We start from the raw sequence: 24748 nt of genomic DNA on the forward strand, positions 1-24748 counted from the left end.
AATTTCTTGCCCTGACATTAGTTACTCTAAGAATGCAGGTCATGATGACCCACTATTCCACACTGACACCTGATTGTGGATGTAAGTCAGGCTGACCTACATTATTTTTCTGTCCTTAAGAAAATCATCTCTTCCACTTTTTGGATCTCAATGAACCCAATGGGGATAATCAAGAAACCACTTTCCTGTGAACTAACCTATAGTCCATTAGACACAAAAAAACATTTCTGCACTCTGTTCATGCCTCTTAAAAATTATTCATTATTTGAAGTTATGGATCTTGAGATGGCTACTGTGGATTTGTAATATATGTGTTAAGTCTTTAGTTGATTCATAGAAATAATCAACTGTAAGATCAAATAATTACAAAAAATAACAAAACAGCTTTGAATGGAAATTCCACATAAAATGACACAGAAAAACAAATCTTTGAGTTCAGATTACCAGCCTTCCACGTCCAAAACGAATGACATCACCAACAGCAGTTGTCAAGCTGTGTGTTTCTTTGGAAATTGTTGCATTGTCAAAAATAATGATGGCTCATGCAGAGATTCAAGCGAGTATTTTTTTATTTTTTCGTCCAGTGGAGTTTCTGGTTGTTGTTTAGAAAAGGTATTCTTAACAAGTAACATAAGTGAACCATGGCCTATTCCAAAATACCACAGATGTACTGTATATACCACAGAGATCATGTTTCAGTTGTATCAGTTGATCTCAGATGAACATCCAAGTCACTTTCTGAAAATAATTAGTCTCCCACAGGTTATGTTTAATGACTCGGTCCCAGACAGAATCCAACAGAGGCCTCTTGTAAATGGAAAAAAATTCTTCTTTTTGGTCCAAAAGTGCATGTTGTTCCAAGAACAAAACAACTTTGATATTTTTTGTTTTAATTAAAATGTACAGCTTGTAGATTCATGTTTCTTTCCCCTGCCAAGCAGCAGTATATAAACGAAAGACTGCATGAGGTTAGGCAGACTACAGTTTTTTGGTGTCTTAAGTTACGTTTATTAATAGGTCTGCATTCATCCAGGTTAAAGTAAATTATCCCACACGAGATTTGGCCAAATGGCTATTTACTCAAAATCATCATCAGTGCTTTTTTAAGACTGGAAAAACTCATTCAATGATGTTCCCAAACGAGAAATAAACAATGGGATGAAATCAGACATGTAATTTACTGGCTTGTAGGTAGTCTAACATTGTTTCTCTTTTTATTTGTTGTTTGTTTTAGAATTCGGAAAATAAATAAAATAATTTGGAGTAAATAGCTTTGAGAATCATCCTATTTATCCTATTGGGTGTTTGGGCACACACAGTACACAAATACAACAATTCTTACTTGAATGAATGAATTCCCAATTATTATTATTATTTTTCTCCTTCACCGCGGCGATTCCCCACACAGCTCAGGGACCCGAGGCTCAGTGGGCGTCCTCCAATCCCACAAGCCAATCGGCTGCCGTGCAGCAGTGCTTCTACAAGGTGAGCCATTTGGAGACCCCACACTTTTTAACACTGCCCAGAAGCTCAGAATAAAAGACCCCTGTAGGCGTGATCTAATGCTGAACTCACAAGATCTAAACAATGCATTTAGAAAATGTGATTGTGACTGAAGGGAATGGCAAAAGTGAGCTCACACCGAAATCTCAAGTTCAATATACATTAAAATGTTGTTTTTATTCAGTTACACATCACTGAAGGTCATTCAAACAAACGAGTTTTAGTCTAAACAGGCCACCGTCATTTATATTTTATTGTTCCTTGGAACATGCCAAACATTTGTTTATTGTTGAAGAACACTCAATAGAAACCTTGCAAGTTGAGTAAAAGGACCGACAAAATGTGTCCTTACATGTGAAGTGGCCTTACTACTGTAGGTACTTTTAAAAATATCAATCAAACGTCCAATTGAGCAACAAAATATTGCATCATAGAGTCTTTACAAATAAACAGTTGGCTGCATGTTGGTCTTATTAAGGAGGTGATTTAGCTGTTACTTCATACATTTGGGACTGATGGTAACCTTAATGCTGAGAACAAGAGTGGCCTTAATACTGAATACAGGGGTGGCCTCATATAGAAGGTGGCTTTACATTGTTATCAAATAAAGCAAATGGAGACTGTGAAAAGGAGGCCTTAATTGTGAGGAGGCCTTCATTATAGACACTGTAGCTGTGTTTTGCACAGAAAATTGTATCATTTCTAGCGTACACATGTTGAGATGAAATGACATGTGATATAAAAATCAAAAATCAAAACCACAAGTGTGAAATTATTCAAGTGGTGCAGTACATTATTAACCTTTATAAAAACATTTAGAGAAATTCATTAATTCCTTGGACGTGGGTGAATGCAGCTGTTTTTCACGTCTATTGCAGTAGCAAACCAGTGGTTAGCAGTGGCTGTAAATTTGATTTAATAGCATGTGCATGCAAATTAATTTTAATGCAGAAAGCCAAATGCTGCTGTATTTTTAAATGTAATCGAATGGCCAGCAATACTCATTTACCTATATGAAATAACACAATAGTCTTGCCAAATATGTGTTTTAGTAGTGACTGTAAAGATGTAGTATTTGCAGCATTATTTTATTTTTTAAGGGTAGTTTGATGCTCTCCGAACTGAAGAGCAGGACGTGGCTTTGCCTACTGTTCTGGTTCATACAGGCTAACTGCATTCAGCAGCAGGGTTATTGTATGCATTGATTGTCCCCATTCAGATCTCACAATCCACCGCAGCCTTCATCTGCCTCTACTTCCATTAATCGATTTCTCACTGGGCATAGACAGATCAGTAGCTGTCCTCTCGGCTGTTTGCCATTCCTTACAGAAGCCAGTCACAGCTAATTGTTCCTTGATTGAGATGCAGTCCGGAATACGCTCTGAAATACCTCTGCAATACAAAGGTGATGCCAGAATATTCCGATTGTGAGCAGAGATTTAATAACGAGTGACTCCCCTGGTAAAACCACAATGACGCGGTGTGCAGGGTGAGTCCTACAGCCAGGGGAGTGCAGGTTTGTGACCTGGCTGTGCAACGTTAGCGATCTTCACTGGGGATTCCACAGGGAGCGTTGCATTGGACGTGGTGTTTCCACTGGTTAGAGAGGCAAAATCAGCAGGGACAGAGCCACCTCACTGCACTACGGACCCCAGGTGCCCAGTGAGCTCAAGAGGCCACCAGCAGGGCTGACCTTTGTCCTCCAGGGATCGGCAGCTTGCTGACATCAGCTGTCTGATTATGAGTTCTCCTGTGCTTTTGTGGGGATTGCTGTGACGAGGGAGCATAACTGAACTTTCTGAAGTGGGTAGAACAGGGCGGTAAAGTAATTGGGAAAATGGTAAAAGTGTAGAATACTAACCTTCGTTATAGTTTTAACTAGTTTTATTGTGAAGTGTTTCAAGGTTATGCTTGATTGTAATTGCAGATGATCTGTTTTAAAGAGCTATGGCAGTAGCAGATTGGAAACAAATTGTTTTCCCACCAGATTGTACCTTGTGGCTTACCACCTAAAAATGTATTCTTAAACAACTGACTTGACGTCTAAATATATTGCCTCCACAAAACCTCCCCACAAACCATAGATGACTCACCTTATGAATGCTGTAAACACCCATATGTAATCTCCAAATTAACGTCATTTATGAGGAAACATATGAAAATAATCTTATGTTTGAACCAGCAGTATGATTTAATGAACACCACAGCCTTTTCATCTCAGTCTCCAAGGATAAAGTCTCCTAAGGTTTATTATTGAATTGGGGAACAACCCTACATGTCTTAAGTGTTGCTCAGTCTCTAAACAGCACTTTGAATTGGCATAGAGAGCGAGTGTTTTTAATCTTTTATTTTATTTTATTTTAACAGTTGCCTGGGCGTTTTTATTTGTTATAAATATAAGTCTTTAGGAACAACATAGTGGTGCCCACATAACTATTCAACAAGGTGCCATAGGGTTGTACCTTTATTTAAGCTAAACGGCTGTGGGTGTGATTGATACCAGCCGTTACATACACAAATATTACACAGACTGTCAGTCGTTTTTATTCAATTATGCACTGTATATAGCACAGTGTGGTGGAAACACCCATACAAACAATATCCCAGCTTGTTCGGTCAGTGTCTTATAAGATATTCGCAGTCTGTGTTGAGTGAAAGACCGGATTGAAAGATCTATACATGTTTTTACTTAGCTGTCAGGAAACCATCAGTTGTCGCCAACCCCCCATTCTGCCCTGAACTTTTACGATTCCTTCACAATGCATCATTGGAGCTAATATGGGTAATTCTCTCAATTTGACATTGATGGAGTTTTTGTCTACCTGCGATTACGCAGATTGATGGGTAACATGTTAGTGGTGCCTTCACCGGACCTTGTTAACGGATTGTTCCCAGTTACTCATGATTGAAGTCTGTTAAGTGCTCTACTATCAAACTTTCCCATTGTTTTCCTTGTCATATTCTATTAACTGTTAAGTGGTCTTTGTTCACCCAGTGTCATGAACATTCCATCTGAGTCATTCTATCTGATTGGTGGATGAAAGATCTGATCTTTCTCATACCACGTGTTTAATAAACACGATGCATTACGGCAGACTGAAACAAACCACCTTTGATTTACTCACAGACCCCAGGTTAGGAGCCTCTACCTGTAGGATATCCTTATGATCCCTTATATATTATTATAGGAAACATGGATTCATCCTCTATGGGAACCGAGACAAGACTATTTACTAAAAGTAATACACATCTGACAACTGAAACTCATAGGCTTTCAGTTGCATAAGCATCAATTAAGATTAGGCAGCCATTTCAAAACATCATTCTTTATTGCAGATTCCAGCGTGTCAGTTTAGATGCATGTGGCTCCATGACTCACTTCATTATTTTTCCAGGTTTTTATTTCCTACAGTGCAGCCCAGATACTAGTATAAAGCTAGTATAAGCTTAAAGCAACATTTTTATCAACACCAGTGAGGAACTAGTTTTTGTGACAGAACGTCCTTCAATGATAAGACTTGGACCCGAGGGTGGAAATGTGACAGGTTTTATTTACTCTCTAAATTGGAAGATTGGGCTCCATCCAGCAAGAGCTTTGTAGCTTCCTCTTCAACCTGCAACCCCTATATAACCCGCAACATCTGAAATATTAGCAAATGTTTGACTTTTTAATTGGCCTCTTACAAGTCGTCTCATAGTTTCAACACCCTCATTGCGAACATACTGAATGACAAACAATTGCGTACCGCTTGAAAATATGTTATTCCTCTCACAAATCTGACAGTTTTGTTTTTTTAAATCGTAAGAACCGTGGCTGACCCATCCCTCGAACATATTCTCCCTCGGTGATGATGAGGAGACACTTAGAGTTCTTCACAAGCAGTAACTAAATGAGGTGTGGAAAGACAAGGTTTCAATGCCGTGTCTTGTTTTATAGTTCTACATCTGTGCAAAACCACAATAGCCTCCAAGCTTAATTTTGAAATATGAGAGATCTAAACAAACACTTGCAGCTGATATGGTTTAAAAATAAGCATAAGTTTTTGTCTTTTGTGATAAAGGGTATGGTCCTTGCCGTCACATGTAGAGAAGGACATGCTGGCTGATGTTCTGGAAGTCTATAAGAGGGATGCCCACAGGCACAAACCCTTGTATGGCTTTATGAGTAGATGTAAGAGTGTATTTGCTCTTATTATTTGCTATAGATTTACTATTATAATATAAGATTATGATAGGATTCATAACTTTATGAGGCATATCGTATAAGAGTGTAATATAGACATCTGAAATTATTTTTGTAAGGGTTCAAATATTGACTACAAAGGAATTGTAGTCAACACAATAACTATTTGCCATATGTAGGTGTTGTGTAGTTTTGAAATAAACCTCTGCTTTTTGAAACAGCTGGCAGTACACTAGGTTAAAGATATCACTTCTTTCAGATTGTAAGGGATTGGCCAAGTCATAACGAGGGAAATGTTCCTTTTTCCTCCAGGGCCGCCTTCTTCTTTCCAGTCAGTAACCAAGCAGCTGTTTCCTCTAAAGACACTGCTGAGGTGCAAGGACCCGGGGAGTGACTCAGTAACCGATTTCCTGGAGGGCAAGGCCAGCAAACAGATTTGTCTTTAACCTGGTGTAGTAGTACCAGATGTAATGTTATAACATGTGTTTCTTTCAAAAGTGCACATTTGAGACCACTGCAAGTTGCTCCGTGAAAACACCCTCACTCCCTCACTCAATGCACCCACAGACAAAATCAACCCTGACGCATTTAATAAGGTCTAATTGGGCAACATTAATAAAGGGAAGTGGAATGCATTAAACCATTGATGTAATCTGACAACTAGGATGAGATAGTTGGACAGGGAATAAATCAATTGCATAAGTGAGGATGTGTGAAAAATCCTACTGTGTGTTTCGTCACATGTTTTGTTTATGCATGGGGCTAAAATTGTGCACAGCAGAAAGTTCAGAGACCAAGATGACATGAGCTCATAATGGAATACAATACCCAATAGCTGTTGTTTTGTGCTGAAAACACTCTGGGAGGGGGTAATGCTAGTTAAAAAAAATAAATAATAATAATTGCGATTTTACATTTACAGTAAGATTGATGGTATAACATTGGATTTACTGTTAATTGTTTTACAGTGTATTTGTATTCTCTTTGTTTTCAGAATTGTTTAATAGTGAAATGGCTTTATAGAAATTGTCTTTTTTTCCCCTTATCTTTTGTGATATTTGCAATCATTCCAAGAGGCTCCTATTGCAGTGTTTTGATAACTCAGTGACTATGAGTTCATCAGATGCTCTTCAGTTATGTTTGCCTGCCATAGGCATATGTAATGTAGGCTAGATTAGCCGCAAAACAAAAGGAAACTTAATACAGAGTGGCAGTTCACTTGATGGCACTGGCTCTTACTTCTATATAGACACATCTGGCTGATCGAAGTTACATGTATTATGGAGGCCACTATAACTGAAGAGCAGCTTCTGAAGCACCTTCACACAAATGTATGAAAAAATATGACTAAGTAAATATTAGGCCTATTACGTGGTTATCTTTCCTACTTCTTTGCTACGAGAGGAGCTGCGGCTTTCTCCAGGAGATGAGACGCTTCAGCTTCACTTCAGTCCTGCTCCGGCAGCCAAACCTGGGGCAAGCCCATTCCCTCTTCCCTTCTCCTGACCTGCTCTCCTTCTTGCACTTGGTTTGCTTGTCTCTCGCTTCAAACTGATCTTCCGACCGCCATTTAACCAGGCTATTTACAGTTTAAAAACTGCTACTTAAAATGATCCACGAGTGGGAATTAAAAACTGGAACTCTTTTTCTCAGATTTATTTCACATGCTGGATTTAAATGCTGAAACTTTGCTAAATATTTTCAGATTTATAAATATTTATATATATATAAATATATATACAGTATATCTGGAAGTACACATTTAAACATTTATTTAAGAGATTTATATATCTGAAAACTCATATGTCCGGATTTAGCAGTCAACTTATATATTTATTTTTAAATTAAATATTTATTTTACAGGAAACAGATTTATCTGCAAGCAGCAAAGATTTAGCTAGCTAAATCTCTACTCGCCAAGTGTAAAAAAAAACTGGCGCTTTTTTCTCAGATTTATTTCACATCCTGGATTTAAATGTTGAAACTTTGCTAAATATTTTCAGATTTATAAATTATATCTGAAAGTACACATTTAAACATTTGGTTATAACACTCATATTGTGTCCCCACCGAGACCTGCATTATAGCGAGGGAACACTGTATATAACTCCTAAATAACTCTCTAACTGACTGAAAACTCTCTATATAAGCAAAGACATTTTGCACAGATGATATTTCCATTCAGCATTAGTATTGGATGGGAATCTGGTTACAGTGTTCTGGGATTTTACAAACCAGCTGTGTAACCACAGAGAAACTAGTAAATGTATGTTTCACTTCCCAACTGTTGTTTGTCACCGTGAAGCCAGCAGGTGCTGGAAATGATGACCTACTGCACTAAACTGTTTTAACGTGAGAAGTTTCAACGTTTTGAACACCAGAGTGTTTTTCTTTCTCTTGAGGGATTATTCAAGATTATGGGTAAAAGATCCCAGGCGTTTGTGGTTTTCCTGTTTTGATCATTGTTTTTACACTAAGCTATGGAAACGTGCTCCACAATGCAGCCAGTTTAAAGATGACTGTTGTAACAATGCTCTAATATTTTGCCACATGAGAAACTGCTATATCCCTCTGAGTCTATACACACAAGATCTGACAAATGTTTCAGTCACCAAATAGGCAAAAAGCGGTTCCACAACAAACGTCTTCAAAACGTTTGGAAAACTCATTTTTATGTTAAAGGGGTAACACGCATTCATGTAACGGGAAGTGTTGTGTGATCCGCTGTCGTTACGCATTCTGACCTCAGACCTTGAGATGAGGTTAGCTCTATAGCTACACCTGCAGATCAGCCTGGCTCTTTTGCATAGTGGTTAGGACACTCGCTAACGGAATGCATGGCAGGCGGTTCACCCTGTTAATTCAGCATAACTGCATTCTCCAGGTTTCTTATGCCTCTAGCAACCCAATACCTTTACATCCCTCTGCTGCACTTGTTAGGAGCCCACCTAACCCTTGTCCTGTGTGCAGTAAAGACTAATACTCTGGGTCTCACACTAATCAAAACACTTGATATATGGACTGGAAGTTGTATTGCAAGGTCCATTGCAAACACATTACACTATATCCGATCAGTTTGATCTGTTAACAGCATACTGACTGCAGCGGTGGAGATGTTCAATTTCAAAAGCAGTGGGTATGTTTTCCCCAGTATGAGTTAGCCCTTTTACTCCATTGATGGCAGCTTGATAGCTAACAGTTCTTTCAGGTTGAATTGGACTTTATTTTCACTCCACTTCAATCCAACATTGTTATTTCTTACTAAAAATGAAAAATAAAAGGTTTGTTCTATATACAAAGTGTTCTAAGGATTGGTTTACGTCACCTACTGGTTTACGTCAGCTTGTGCCAATAGAAAGCCATTACACCAGTTTACACAGTTCTGATTAAATTAGCAAGAGTGACATGGGAAATTGCTACAAGGCGGCTCACATTATAGGTTAATTATGTTGCTTTAGCTGCATGCCTGTTAGTAAGTGACAGGTGTTAGTAATAAAACCGTAGAGCATTGGGCCCCCTGGAGTTTACGAGTTGAATTTGACTTGCCAGACACACAGATATCTTGTTAATTGTGGATTACTGCTATGGTTTATTCAGGGTACCAGGTGGAGCCTTTCACAAGAGCACTTGTTTCTCAATTATGGGGTCTGGTCTGTGTTTGAGTAACATACCTGTTTTCTTACACAGAGCATGTTCCAAGGTGGACTTCAGTAAAATCCAAACACCTTGTTAAGACATGTCTTCCAAAAATAATACAAGTTTCAAATGCTGAAGAAAGCTGAACAGACCCTTACGTTATTATGGGCCTTGCCCATATTGCCTGAGCATTATTGGAATTGATCCCCAACAATTCTTAAGTAAACTATGGCAGTCATTTCTACAAAAAATAAAGATTCTACACAAAAATCCATTTCATCTGTGCATGCAACCAGCATGAGCCATATGATGGGTTTTGAAGTGAGTATACATTTCACTTGTAATGTATGCGTGATATTTTCTGGGTGAGTGTGTTTTTATCCTCATCTGTCACCCCCATTATCAGACACCTCTAGCAGTATAGGAGGGATTATCATGAATATGTGAAACATTCTCCAAGCCATTAAACCACAAAGCTTAAGACGGCACTATTGTCATGTTACAAGGTATTCCTGTAAATAGACAAACCCAGCATGCAGGGGTGCATGGGATTGACTTCAAAGATGTTTTAAAGTGCATGCATGCTGGAAGCCAACATTTCAAATGCATGCTTAAATCAATACGATGTCTGTTGGCACGGTTACGCTTCAGGTCCACATGACCAATCTGGATGTAGCTGTGCTGGTGCCAAGTGAAAAAAACACTCTTCAGGTTTAACAAGACAGATGGGGAAGCAGTGCAACCCTTGTAGAGTATCCTTATCAGCATATCCTGGTATTTGAATTAATGACTCGTTTTAAATTGTAACAGAACATTTGTTTAATGTCAGCACAGCTCAAAAAGGGAATGGGATACATCATAGTTATAATCTCCTCTAGCCACAGCAATCAAATTATTTGGCAATTTGCTGGACTATTAACGTTTATGCCTTTTACATACCATGCTTCTAATAAATCTCTGGCCCTTCCTACCCCAATCCTGCAGAAAACAGACCAGTCCTGTCCTAAAAAAGAAGAAATGCATAAAACAAAGTCTACAACATGACATTTTTCCAGCTCCTCTATTCACAAAGCATTATTATCCTAAATGTCAAGTTTACATTCATTCAGCCCACAGTGTCTGCTTGTCACAATCGGTCCGCCTCAGTTAATGAATGTCAAAGAGCATTACTAAGTTGACGGGGAGCAGGAGATGAGGCATTCTTTTTGCAAGTCTGACAGATATCTGCAGTTCTTTATTTCACTAGGAGTTTTGTCTTTATATAAATGGGCAGCAATTCCAGACTTTTACAATGCATTCACACAGAAGCCAGTCTCATCTTGTGCATTCCATTTGTTCCAGTTTGCATTACTATTGTATAGATCGTAATATCACCACTATTGTATAGATCTTAATATCACCACTATTGTATAGATCTTAATATCACCACTATTGTATAGATCTTAATATCACCACTATTGTATAGATCTTAATATCACCACTATTGTATAGATCTTAATATCACCACTGTTGAAATCTTTAATCCCTCTCATGTGTTTTGCATACTTTTAAAGACCATACATTACATAGATAAGGTCTGATGAATTCGAGATACTATATGAAGGTTTGTAAATGAGGCTGAATACAAGGCACAAAAAGGGAGCAAATGGGCTGTTTTACTGACAACATCATGGGTGAAATAAATATAGCATTGCATGGACATTGATGTTGAACCTGGTAACATTAACTCATATACAGTATATGTGTGTCATATAGTCAGGGGAAGCGCAGGTTTGCGTCCCGACAGTGGATGCTACTGGCCAGTCGCCCAGTCACCTTAAAGTGGACACCTGCTGGGCTGTCTTGTGTAGTTGCCAGTTGTCCCCCCAACATTCTGTTAAGACCTGTGAGATTAAACAGCCTCTTTGTGTCAGTCCTTTAGTATCAGACACTGACTCTGTAGGGTTTGTGACCAACCTTCCCTGCAAGTCATCCACGTCGGTCATTAACACTTAATGACACCGTTATTGATGGTCATCCCAGTTAAACACATGACTGACCGCGTATTTTATTACCCCAACCTTGAACATTATTCCATTCCTGTGACCACAATATCTGATGTAAGCTTATTAAGGTTGAGAAAGAAAAAAAAGGAATAAGTGACGTTTTAATTTGTTGCGGTAACTGTAATCTTCTTAACCACTGAAAATTAATATCTTTCAGGAGGATTTTTTTTTTTTGCATTTCATTAACAGAATTAAACATAATATCTGAGTGCCAAACTAAATGACTATTGGTGAGTAACTATGGGGTTGTCCAATACATGTTTTCATCCCAAAGGGAATGCAGAGGAAGAGGTTTTCTGGTTATATACGCACAAGACGTGGCAATGACTAATGTAACAAAAGGAACAGAATTGAGTCATTGTTTTTTTACAAGAGCAGAAACATTGGTTTTATGTTTTATTTAATTACTTACCTGTTTAACACCCGCATGTGTATTCTCTGTCATTTTCTATTGTCACTGTTTACTGTACACCAGCCTTTACAAGGAGGCTGTGTGGTCCAGTGGTTAAAGAAAAGGGCTTGTAACCAGGAGGTCCCCGGTTCAAATCCCACCTTAGCCACTGACTCATTGTGTGACCCTGAGCAAGTCACTTAACCTCCTTGTGCTCCATCTTTTGGGTGAGACGTAATTGTAAGTGAATCTGCAGAAAAAACAAATAATAATAATTCAGCAATGTTCTTTTTTTCTGGCTCTGACTTGTCAAATCTGAATTTCTGAAGTAAGGTGGTTTGAAAAATAACCTTTAGGTGTGTGTATAGACATTTTCCCTTTACTAACTCTCTGTTATCACAGCTGAAGGGGCAAGCTTGCTGACCCCTGAGGTTGTGCCTTTACCAGGTGAGCAACTCGGGGCTTATAGTTATAGTTTGAAATTAAAAGACAAAAAAGGGATGTGGATAAAGGATAGACTACAAAATACAGATAACATGACTATAGTTGCTGTTTATGACATTACATACACTTTAAAAACAACTCTGTGGTTGAGGAGGATGGAAATCAAGATATTAAGTCTGTCCGAGTACCAAGGCTAAGTAAGGTTGGCACAATGGTATTTAAAATCTCAGTTGCTTTTGTTCTGTTGACTGAATTCACAGATACAGGCATCCAATTAGAAATGGATGTAAAATGCTGATTTGTAAATCCCAGATACCTTAAAAAAAAACAGGCAAACTATTTGTCTTCTGCAGCATTTGGGTCCACCACAACTAGGTCACGGTTTCATGTTCGGAACAAAACTCTTTCAAATCAGAAATTTCTTTCAGCAATGTTTGCCAAACTGCTGTAACAAACAACCCATAAATAAACACATATTTTGCCAACACTGCAGAGGTGCCAAAATGCATTATGAATTATCAAGATTAAATTCATATGCTGCAATGATAATCATATGCTTTTTATTACCTTCAAAAGGGCTGGCTCGTTTTGCTCCTTACATAGAGGCCAGGCATTCTGCCTCTCTGCCTTCTGATGTTGTTTGTGGTTGAAATCGAATATTTCACATGTCTTAGTAATTGTGTGTAATAAAAATTGTGTTACAATTCAATGTTCCTACAGGGGCTTGTATTTTCTTTGGATATTTTCTGACATCTTTTGAAATATAACTTAATTGTGTTCCTAATATAATTGAGAAAAACACACTTTTTTCTTGGTCACAGGAAATGGTTTGTTAAACTAACTAGTTAAAGTGTATTGTTTTGTTATTTTGATTCCTTTACATATGTATATATTTTTAATATTTCCTTAGTATGGGTTCTATATACAAAAAAAAAAATACTGAATAATGTTTAGCTCTGCGTGCATTTCAGTAAAAGCTTGATTATAAAAATGTTGATTTTTACAAACCTCTATAATCTTCCAATCTGTCATGTTGTGGGAAGTGTTTATTTGTATTTGTTTTTAAAGGTTTCTTAAGTGTGTACAAATTAGCAATTGAGCAATTATACTTCTGGAATCCAAGCAAGAGATTTTAGTGGACGATGTGACGATACTACACTGTATCTACACAACATCTGTGTATATAGTATGTAAAATGACACCGCCTCAGTTCTAACAAGCCAATGATATCAAGATTGGGTTGTTTTTTGTGCTGTGCCTGAAAATGTTGCCTCCGAAATAATATTATCTGCTGTCAAATTAAAATAGATTAAAACATGTGTTAATAAGTGTTCTTTCACATAACAATTCTTCTGAGTCTGTCTGAGTTCTGTTGTTCCAATATTATTCGTTGGTTTCACAGACCCCGTTTAGCACTAATCTTGGACTGCGTTATTTAAATGAACATTAAGTAGTTGAAGATTGGAGCTAATCGGGGTCTGTGAATCCAGCCATATACGTTGTAGCATCAGCCCCACCTGGGCAGCATAAGGAGCGTGCTGCCTGCTGCACTTCATTGTGTGGCACAAAACCTGGCTCGGTTATTATCATGTCTGATAAACATTCTTAAGCCATTAAATAGAAAGGAATAGAATGTAATGGTTTCAAGGGTTTCACGGTAAAAGCTGAAAATTCAAAGTAACTATTCAATCCAGTGTTTTCTACTCAACACTATGTTTAGCTATTTTTTTTGCAGCAGTTCTTAGTTACCGGGTTAATTGTTTAAGTGCTTTTAATGCAATGCCCTGGTTCTCATTTAATTAATTAGCTTTGTCTCATTAAGCCATTTGGTCAATTTCTTGATAACAGGCACCTGACTGGTTTAGGGGGAGGCAATTTTTGTGGTGAGAGAAGGGTGGGGTGGTCAGAAACCTATTGTAATAGACTGTGTTTTGAAGAAGAAAGAGTATCTAAGAAATTTGTGTTAAGTCTTTCTGTGAAAAGGTTGTGTCAAATGCTTTCTCAGGAACTAAAACACTCCAAGAAAGCTTAAACCCAGGTTGAAACATTTATATAGGAAATAGTATATACAAATTGCAACCAAGCATAAACACTGGAGTGACCTGATTAAAACAAGAGGGCGAGAGAGGTTGAGACAGACCTTTCCAAAAGATCATATCTCATTTGTTAAATTCATCACACTGCCTGAAGCTTGTTTGGCTTTAAATCTCCCAAAGCCACTATTTAATTTGTCCCAGCACATAGCTTGCATGTAAGCCTTGTCAAGACCCATTTCAGGAACTGAACCTCATGGCCCTCAATTGGACCGGCAGTAGCTGAAGCTCAAACCCAAAGCACAAGAAACCATGCATCCCCAACGTGCTTGTGATGGCGTCTCGTGATAAATACATTCATGAAATGAAACCAAACAGCCTGCAAATAATTACTTTTTTTTTTTTTTTCAGCATTGGCTACATAAGCGAGGGCATCGAGGAATACGTCACATCCTTTCCAGCATGCAGACGTAAAACAGGTCAGACGAGTGTATTCGTTGCCTCCTGGACCGATGGTGTGATTTAAACATGTCAACAAATTGGCCTAAATGTGGGTATGATGAGCAATACAGAACATAATTAACTCTCAAGTTTTGAATAAATAGTTTTTATATGATAATTGCAGGCTTATTGAATGCTGACAAAAGCTGGTATTGCCTTAAAAGGAATTGCAACACATTGTAATTTGTTTCACAAATAGGTCAATTAAACTGTAGTTATTATATGCAAAATCTGGCCATGCAAACCCTGTAGAAGCCCCTTTGGAATTGTTTCTAAAACCAGCTACATCTTAAAGGAAAAAAAGTACATCAGTTAATATTTGGGGGGCCCTAAGGCTTGACCACATGTATTTAATTTCTCTGTGTAATTTTTATTTCTGTCTTCATTCCAGAACATTTTCACAACAGTTGAAGATTCTGTCCCTTAATGTTTTCTGCAATATGTAGTTATGCTATATTGTTCCTAACTACAATCTGAGGTGGTCTTGTGATGTGGACTGGGCGCTTGCTCAACTGGAAGAGAATATAGAGTTTATGCCAAAAAGAAGGCTATTGGCACACCTTGATACCCATGGCCTTCTCTGCCATCTTTGTATCCTGTCTACTTATGTGTTTTTTAATGAGATGTTAGCCCTTATATGATCAGGCAAGTTGAGTTTTAATGGTATGTAACAATGGTACTCGTTTGTTTCTTTCAAGCCATTATAGTCTACCAGTCTTTCCACATGACTGCACCTCAATAGTGTGGACTGTCACACGTTTAACCACAGTGTTGCCATTCACTGTGTTTGTGATGACGGCACATTATTTAGGTATTGTGAATATGGCATTAGTCTGCTGCACAACCTAGACCTCTCTAAGTTTATTTAGGTTCTAAGAAGCAGTCGTAAGTGTCGAGTGGTTCTGTGCAGTGATGAAGCCTGTCCTTTAACTAGATATCCAGTGTTTGTTTTTTTTTTGTTGTTATGATTGGCTTGAAGTGACATTGATAAACTGTATAAAAATACAGCACTAAAGGTGGTCGACATAAGCCATAACCACAGATCACAACATTGCCTTCACCTGTATGGCTGTGTCTGAAATCCACACCTACTCTCAGAGTAATGCAATCAAGCTGCCTATTGCACCTGCTGGTCTGTTTGCTTCTCTAGTTGTGTGGGTGGGAGTCAAGTTAACATACAAGGCAAATGATTGTCTAAGGCAATGCAATGTTTAACCTGTTTTAAACCAAGAGATAAATGGAGATGTACCTCTGAAGCAGGCAGTGCTATCTGATAATGGCCAACTGGGTCTAAGCCCTTGGGATGCTCTTCTCCTGTAACCATGCAGGCATGGTAAGCAATAGCAAGCCTTATAATGAGCCATGCTGTTCAATAATAAAAGGTGATATTCTTACGGTGTAGAATAACACACCATTGGTACCAATCGCATGCCTTGAACTACCAGTCAAGTTGACAAATGTTTCAGATAATGCCTTAATCAGTGCAGTGTTATCCAGAACTCTTGTCTTGGCTAATTACACGAGAAGAAACCTATACTTGCAACATGAGACTGACGGTTGAATGAGTCAGAATGTTTGTCTTTTTGATTCGGTTTCCTATAATTTTAACCTCAGAATTCATTGAAGTATATGTTAGTGAAGGGCAGGTAGGACTTGCTGCTACTATTTACTTGATAGTACTTTATCACTCTCGCACAGTGGAAAACACAGCCCTCCTTCTACCTCTATTGGAACAAACCCTCCATTAAGACAATTTCACATAGTTCTTTGGTGGTCGGTATTAAGAGATCTCACTGTGTCTGTGCATCCCATCCAGCCCGCTTTATTGTTTTTTGTTTCTTTTTTGGTGTATACAGGGTGTCAGAATGTAAAATAGAGGGAATGATTTAGGCATATGTTTCCTTGGCTTCCCATTAGTCTCTGTAATGTTAATGTGTTCATTGCCCTACGTGCTGATCTTAATCTTGTGGGGGATCCAGTAGAAATGATATCACCTTCAGCATTCTGGGAGCGCATCAGACCCATGAGATAATCCCATTGCAGGATGCCATTGTAAATTTCATAATGCATAAGGATGATGTTTTCTCTCTCTTTATATTGACAGCCAGCTTTTTTTCTGGAGGAGTTTAACCGTACAGGGCAGCTGTGAAATCAATTACAGTTCCAGTAGTGGATTCGCATGACATCATGCTGCCTTCAGACTTGGAGGTTAATACACTGAACCTGTCTGGGGCTGTGTGCTCTTCTCTTATGGGTTGAGTACATGTTGTGACCAGGAGGTTGGTTCCTTGACATGCATGCTGGGATTACATCATGCAGATTTACAGATTACCCAATAGACTTTCATCATTTGATGTCGCAAGTGTTCTCTTCACTTACACGTTATCAACTGGTTTACAGACCCGGTTTGCACCAATATCCTAAATATATAACTATTATTATTATTATTATTATTAATTCTCATAGCATACATCCTAATTTTGTTATTGTTTGACTGGCCGTTTCTTTCCAAAGAAAGATTGTCATCAAAGTTTAGCGTTGTATAGTCTAGATTCTTCAGCTTGAATTATGTATTTATTTAATACGTTAAACACTGATTAACATCAACAAAATGAAATACTATATATCTCAAAGCTAATTTGTATAAAGTTTACTAATGAGACAAACTTCTTGTTTCCTGATATCACCCCTGGTTACAAACTTAAATGTAGAGGCAAACAAATGAGGTCAAAGTTCATTGGTCCCCACTGACTCCCCTTTAAACACTGCTGTTTGGAGTACAGTAGGAGCCATGCAAGTGCACTTCACATCCTGTGTGTAAGCAGTAGATCAAATCCACTTTGTGCCGATATTGGCTGGGGGCCTGCATGAAAACTTTGAAAACAAGAAATGTATATTTTATTGATTTTTGCTCTGTTGTCTAAACACAAGCTTACAAGGGTGATATTGTTGACACAACACCTTTTTTTGGGAAAGGGTTGACGTTGAAATGAGGCATACTGGGACATCTTAACCACCAACACTTGTGCAGGGTAGTGCAAACAATACAATTATTTCCGAATGGCTCAAAAGCATAGAACGATCAAGAAAAACAATGTAGCATAAAACACAATATTCCCGTTAATCCCTCATTTAGCAATGCTACCTTTAAGGGGTGACGCCACCATGTAAATGTAATTTATTTGTAGTTAGCAGTAATGTTTTTGTAGAGGGACCTGCAAATACATAGGTAGTAGCTCTAGGCAATTTAAAACAGACCTGTACTCTTATCATCCCTTTTATATTCAATTGTTAGGGGTATTAGCCTGGGGACATATGGTGAAGTCATGCGTGTCAATGTTTCAGGCTGATGATATTTCTGCATATACTATTACACGAGGAAGTTTACTGTCAATGTGCTGTCACCATAGATCATCAGACAAGCCTGGTAGACCTTAGAATAACATATAGTGTAACATACAGAGCACAGGCAACCGCTGAAAGAAAAACACAGCACAGCAACCACTGACAAGGGCCAGAGCGATACATTCTCTGTGTGAGTTCAGTTGCCTTGGTAACTGAAAGACAGGACATTTTTGATGGTATCATAGGCTTCCTAAGAGTAAAAGGTTTGAATTTAGGTAAACAGCATGTTCTTTAATAGAATACATCTTTTATTGCTGTTGATATATACCTTTCAATGGTGCTTTTGTAATTTGTATGCTGTGAATAATATTTGCTTGGGTGGGAGACTTCCAAATTGCATTTCAAGGATTCACAATAGTGTGTTTTTTTAAAAAGAGATAAAAGATATTGAAATATAACTCCCGTTGCCTTGGATAATATAATATACATATTATAGTACGATTGTATGTATGAAACAAAACACGATGTCCTATTATAATGTGTATGAAGCCAACATCTATTCATGACACACTCCATTAACAACGCCTGCTGATTTAATAATATATCAACATTAATTAATCAATGAGGCACATACAATAAATGGTGACTCCCTTATCCTTAAAAACAAACACAATTTATATAATGCACAACCAAACAGGCATTTTAATTCTGTGAGTGGAGCGTTTTAAAATCTAATCGAATGTCATATATCAGAGCTGGCTATGCTTTTTGAAGCAGTCCCATTAATGTCTACCCCAGAGGATAATCCCCCCACCCTCCTCTTTCTGATTATGTGCACACACAAAAAAAACAAAAGATGCAAAGCAGTTAAAGTAAAACACCTGCAATCATGTGGGCCAGGAATATCTCATTAGAAATCCTGCCGAGTATGCAGACGGAGTCTCAGGCAATCCATCAAACACTTTGCATGATAGAATGTGTGTGGAGTTCTATTTAGAGCTGCAAATGGAATTCAGAATAAAGATCAAAGTGTTTCACATTCAGGAAGCAGTCAGTTTCATCTTATTGGTTAAATAGGAGTCCTGACCACCTTGTGCAATAACAGCAGTTTTCTGTATGTGTGTGTGTGTGTGTGTTTTATGAGATGTGTGCCCACATAAGATGCGATACACCATATGCCATTGTTTAACATCATTTATAGGCACAATTCCCATCTCAGAAGACCCTTATGATGAATGTAGATTGACTATAGTTTTTTTTTCTAAACTCGTATCTTATTCTAACTTGGCTGTGGTGACTGCTTTGTCTCTTCACGTCTTTGCTGTAAAGTATACCCATTCTTCTCCACGCCAGGCCAGCATAGATTTGTCCAGATCAACATTCACAGGACTCCCACAGTTACTCTGGAAACTTACTGAGAGATTTCAACTGGTCTGAAGATGTATGTATTTTTAGGTAATGCACTGTCTATACCTTGTTTTGAAAGGCAACATATTTCTGTATGCATAGTTGCCTCGTTCCTTTAGCTGTGTTAAAAGTTATCACCCCTTACTAAAGACATAACATATTCTTAATTGGCAGATGAGATCATCAACCAACATTATCCCTCCTAGGTAATGCGAGTCTCCTCGTCCAAGTCACATGCACACTCTGATAGCTTTAGTGAAGATTATGTTGATGCAAGCCATGTTTTCATAGACTCCACCTTAGCACACAGCTGGAGAAAGATCTACAGCTATGGCCAAAAATGTTGCATCACCCTATAGAATAAACTAATTTTGCTTCAAGGAGTCAAATAAAACCTGCTGAATAATGTTACATTAACATATTGAATTACATACCGGTGTGTGTATATATGTGTATATATAGTGTCATGTTTTCTTGAATTTGAGAAGTACAGTACATCATGAATAGTAGAATATGTGCATTAATTAAAACTAAATATACTATATGGTCTGGGGTCCCCCTGAGTGGAAGTTGTACATAACAGATATAAAAGGACTTGTACAGAAACACAACAGTCATTGCACATTTTAACTACAGCACTCTAGTCCAGAGTACACTTCACCATGCAATATGGTGATGACATCATGTACATGACACCTCCAAGACATCACTGCTCATGCCTCCCTATTGGGAAAAACTATTAGCTCTCTAACACAAGCCAGATGTGCACAGTGTGGGCATGTTTTGCAAATACTCTGAGGTAATGAAAGGATGTTGTGGTCTCACAACATGGGCTGTAAGTGCAGACTTGACAGTGGAATGGGATTTGTATTCAACAAAAAACTTTTGCAGTTGTGCTGGATTTCCTTCTGAGACCCAACGGCAAAAGCTGATCCCCTTGCCTACTTCATGTCCCAAGCCTAGCTGGATAAGAAAAATCATTATTACATTGTTCTATGGGTGCCCTGAGGATTCAGACCAAGATGTGGTTCCAATTTTATTGCAAAACAAAACATGACTTGCCATGAGGGGATATGACTTCATCGGTCTGTCATGGACAACAACCGTTTTAGATCTGTGCAGTCCCCACCAAGTCAAAGTAAACCGTCTTTGGGGACCAATTTCTAACATCTGGTACCTGCAAGGGTTGAGAACACAGCTATATAAACTGTCCTGTTTTGATGCAGAGCAGAGGGATTTAAGAGCGATCACTTCTCTATGAATGCAATGTCTTTCAGTCTGTGAAAGTATACGATAAAAACTGTGAAATAGGAAAAAATATTTGCAATTCATTTTATTTGAATGTTTTGTAGCAGGGTCCATGTATGTTAACGGGCGTGGCGCACACAGACAGTAGGCTTACTGGAGGTCTTCACTACTGCCCACTACAATCTGAGGCAAGATGATGTGGGCACAAGTTAACTGGGTTGTAATGAGTTTGAGTGGAAGATTTTGTAGAGGGGCCACAGCACCCATAAAGTGGGCTAAGGAGGGGTCTTCTCAACCACAAATAGACTAGTATCCGTCATGGTCAGGGTTATTGATCTCCATAGGACAGGAGGATAGCACACTGCTGTGGCGTGCATCTTGCACTTGGCACTTTTAAAGTCTCGAAACTACTCTGGAGCATAAGGATTTGCATTCCTTGTGTGAAATTAAAATGACATGAAATCCGTTCATCAGGAATGCATTCATGGCGTCACCTCTTCAAACAGACAGGCGCTATTTCATCCTGTATCTTTCACGTCTATATGGGGTTTAAAAAAAATAATCACAGGAAAGACTGGAGTGTTCCAGAATTTCCATATGGCAATAATGGTTTGGGAACATGCAAGATAAATGTGCATCATGTTTCAAATAGATCTTTACTAGTCTATTAACCTGAAGAAATCCTAGCAGACCACCACTTTGCCAACAAGGCAACACAATGGATTTTGCAATGGTCCTGATATGGTAATATTATACTGCAATGAAATACCAGTATGTGTTTTAATACAGTACTTTAGGTATATCAAAATATGAGAATGCTGTATCGAATAAATAACATCAGAACACGGAGCAACCATAAGCATTAGAGCCAACATGCTTTGTGGGTTTAAATTTTGAACGGAAAGAGAATGCCCGTGTGCCAGTCTATTAGGAAACAGTTTTGTTGTTCCTTTTATAATATACCACCAAGACATTCTAAAAATACTGCACTGCTCGGAAAGATAAGTTTAGTCTCAAATTCATGGGAATATGCTTCCAATAAACCGGATGGATGTGAACCAGAAAATGAACCTTTATGCAAATACATGTACAGAAGGTGGAAGGCCAAACACAACACAGCCAGCAGTTTAACACTTCATCTTGATAGTTCTGGAAAGCCAGAATGAAGACTTTGTACAATATTTTTTATTTGTTGAAGATACTTCTTGAGATAAGAACCATTCATGCTTCGCATCTTTGCTGGGAATACTGTTTCCTTTCTAACCTGCAGATAGTTTTCTACCTGTTGTTCATTTGCCATTACTTAAAATGCTGCCTACAATATATTTAAGCAGTGTTTTTGTAGGCTGCACTCTGTACCCTATTTAGGAACAGCCTTTATTGGTGTGACATTAGTGTGCTTTCAGTCAGGACAATCTGCCGTTAAATAGCCACCTTTTATTAGAATGCAAAAATCTTACAGATTTCCAAAAATATTGACCCAGTAATTGGTGAAGAAAAATAAGTAGAGTAAAAATAGCAGGAGCACAGCCTTCTCCTTCGGATGCCGCCTGCTAAAAAACAAACAATGAAAAAATAAATCCATGTGACATGTTCATCCTAGTGAACAAAAATATTAGGCAGAGGAATATCTCTACAGACATCAATTCCCTATAACAGCTCAGGAGAACTGAAGGTCAGTGGCTGTCCTCTTATCCCATAATCAAGCCAATTGCCTTTTTACACCCAGGAGTCTAAGAGCGTATGTGGGAGGGGCACCGGCCCCTGGAGGTGTCCACTTGAGCTCACTGGATGCCGGGCAAGTAGAGTTAGCTGTAGCATGATGAGAGAAACCGTCCCTGACAACTGGGCCTCCCTAACCTGTGGGAGCATCACAGCCTCTGCAACACTCTCTGTGGAATCCCTGGTGAATATCCACAGCACACCCAGGATATTAACCTGTTCTCCCCTGACAACATGATTCACCGAGCACAATGTCAGGGACTCTCTCCGAGAGGGGATGAATCTAAATACTTTGCCCTTTACCATATTAATTCTACTGCTGTTTTCTGACCCCTAGTTAACTACGTATTAATACAAGGTCAATATAACAGGTTTAGTTTGAGGAGAGCGGTATTAAGAGCTGACTGAAAATAATTAAAACCTCCAGTGTATCTACAAATGTGTTCTTCTTTCTTAGACAAACCAGCCAGAGTCGCTCTGTCGCCCAGAAAAAAAATTACATAAAAGACAGAGTTTACCCAGTGTCTTACAACTGCCAGAACCAATTTTCATAAAATACAGATAATTGTGAAAATATGTCTGTGTTTGAGTAGCTAATTATTTTAAACCATTATCTAATTAAAGGATCAACTTGTGACAAGATATGAGCTGATGTCACACAGGCAAGTGCAATAAAACATTTGCACTCTGATTTAACTGCATTTGGAAGATGCTTCAGCAGAGTTGGGACATCACTGGAATCTGACCAAAAATGTTTTCACAACATGAACTAACAGTACAGTGCGTTGTAACATTTCAGCATATGAAGACATCAGCACAGAAATGAGAACTTTATTTGAAATGCCATGTCTTGTTTTAAGGTCCTTTATGTCCAGTGGTGTTTTCTAAATCAACTGAGCTGCCAAGCAAATGTCACCCTGAGAAAATGGTCCAGTGTTTCCCAAAGGATCTTGTGATTGGGATTCTCTGATGGGGCAGGTTGCGAGAGATGTGTAAAGTCAGGACTGTACTCTGATGAGTCCCTGACACCTCTGGGTAAATCAGGCTTTGGGGTCCATTGATACTGGTGAATTTATTCTAATATTTAACACTTTTGAAAAATAGCAAAATCCTTCAACAATGTTATAGATTTAAATGCCGTGTGCATGAGATTTGTTTAGTTTTTCATTTACCCATTCAGTAAATGCCATTGGCAATCTGTCGGTGAGTTACTTAGCACTGCAACCAGAAAGAAAGATCGAGAGCCATGGAACAAACTAAATTGTCAATGCAAAGCAGCAAAAGAAGAAAAGCCTGCAAACCAAAGGAAGGAAATATAAGACAAAAATGATGGCGGTCAACTGTGGGTAAAACAGTTTACATTCGGATGTAAAGTTTGGGTTCATTGTTAGTATATTACATGATGTATGAATTTCACATGGCTCGCCCTTATACAAGTTTACCATGATATTTTTGCACTGTATTTTTGCACTTTTACTCTGCTTTATCCATGGCAATACCACATATTAACCATAATTTACCCTGGTGTACCATGTTTATTAATATGCTTTACCATACCTCACTGTTCTTCACATTGCTTTCCCATGCTTTCACTATGCTTTCTTACTCTTTGCTATGCTTTTACTATGGTAAACTTTTATAAGGGAAGACATAACATCATCCGGGTTGGGTCTGCCCCACCACCCAGAAACAGATGTGAATTCCCACGTATTCCAGGTGAAAATCAGACAGGTGTCAACCCTACCATGTGTAAACAATGATGGTAGCAATCCTGATGGTATTATGTTATAGATATACAGTAGACGCAGGTATATGTTCAGCAGTGGGTTTGTTCAGATGTAGCACTGGTCCTTTTCTGAGCTATTACAAAAAAAGCAACTTGGCTTCATTTGGCTTCAGGGCTTTGACAGAATCAGATCCTGCCTCATCTGCAGCTGCCTCTTTATAAGACCCAGCGCTAGCCAAGCATATCAAAAGAAAGCCCAGCGCGGGCTCAAGGCTACACGCTGGAGCGTTTTTTGCTCTTATTATTTTTGGCAGGCTGGTTACTTAGGCCCCTAGGTCAGGTCTATGAAATCACAGCAAGAACAAATTATTCTCATCTGAGAAAATAAAATCAGCTGCTTGTAGCCAGCCTGGTCCCTTGGGTAATGTAATGTAGATGGGCAATTAGCCTTTATGGGTGTGGAGGAATTGATTGGCTTTAAGCCCTAATACCATGTTGCTCATCTGGTTGAAATAAACAATATATATATGACTGCGTAACTTAAAACATAAACCATAAAGAAAA

Source organism: Acipenser ruthenus, chromosome 39, assembly GCF_902713425.1.
Source record: "Acipenser ruthenus chromosome 39, fAciRut3.2 maternal haplotype, whole genome shotgun sequence".
NCBI lineage: Eukaryota > Metazoa > Chordata > Actinopteri > Acipenseriformes > Acipenseridae > Acipenser > Acipenser ruthenus.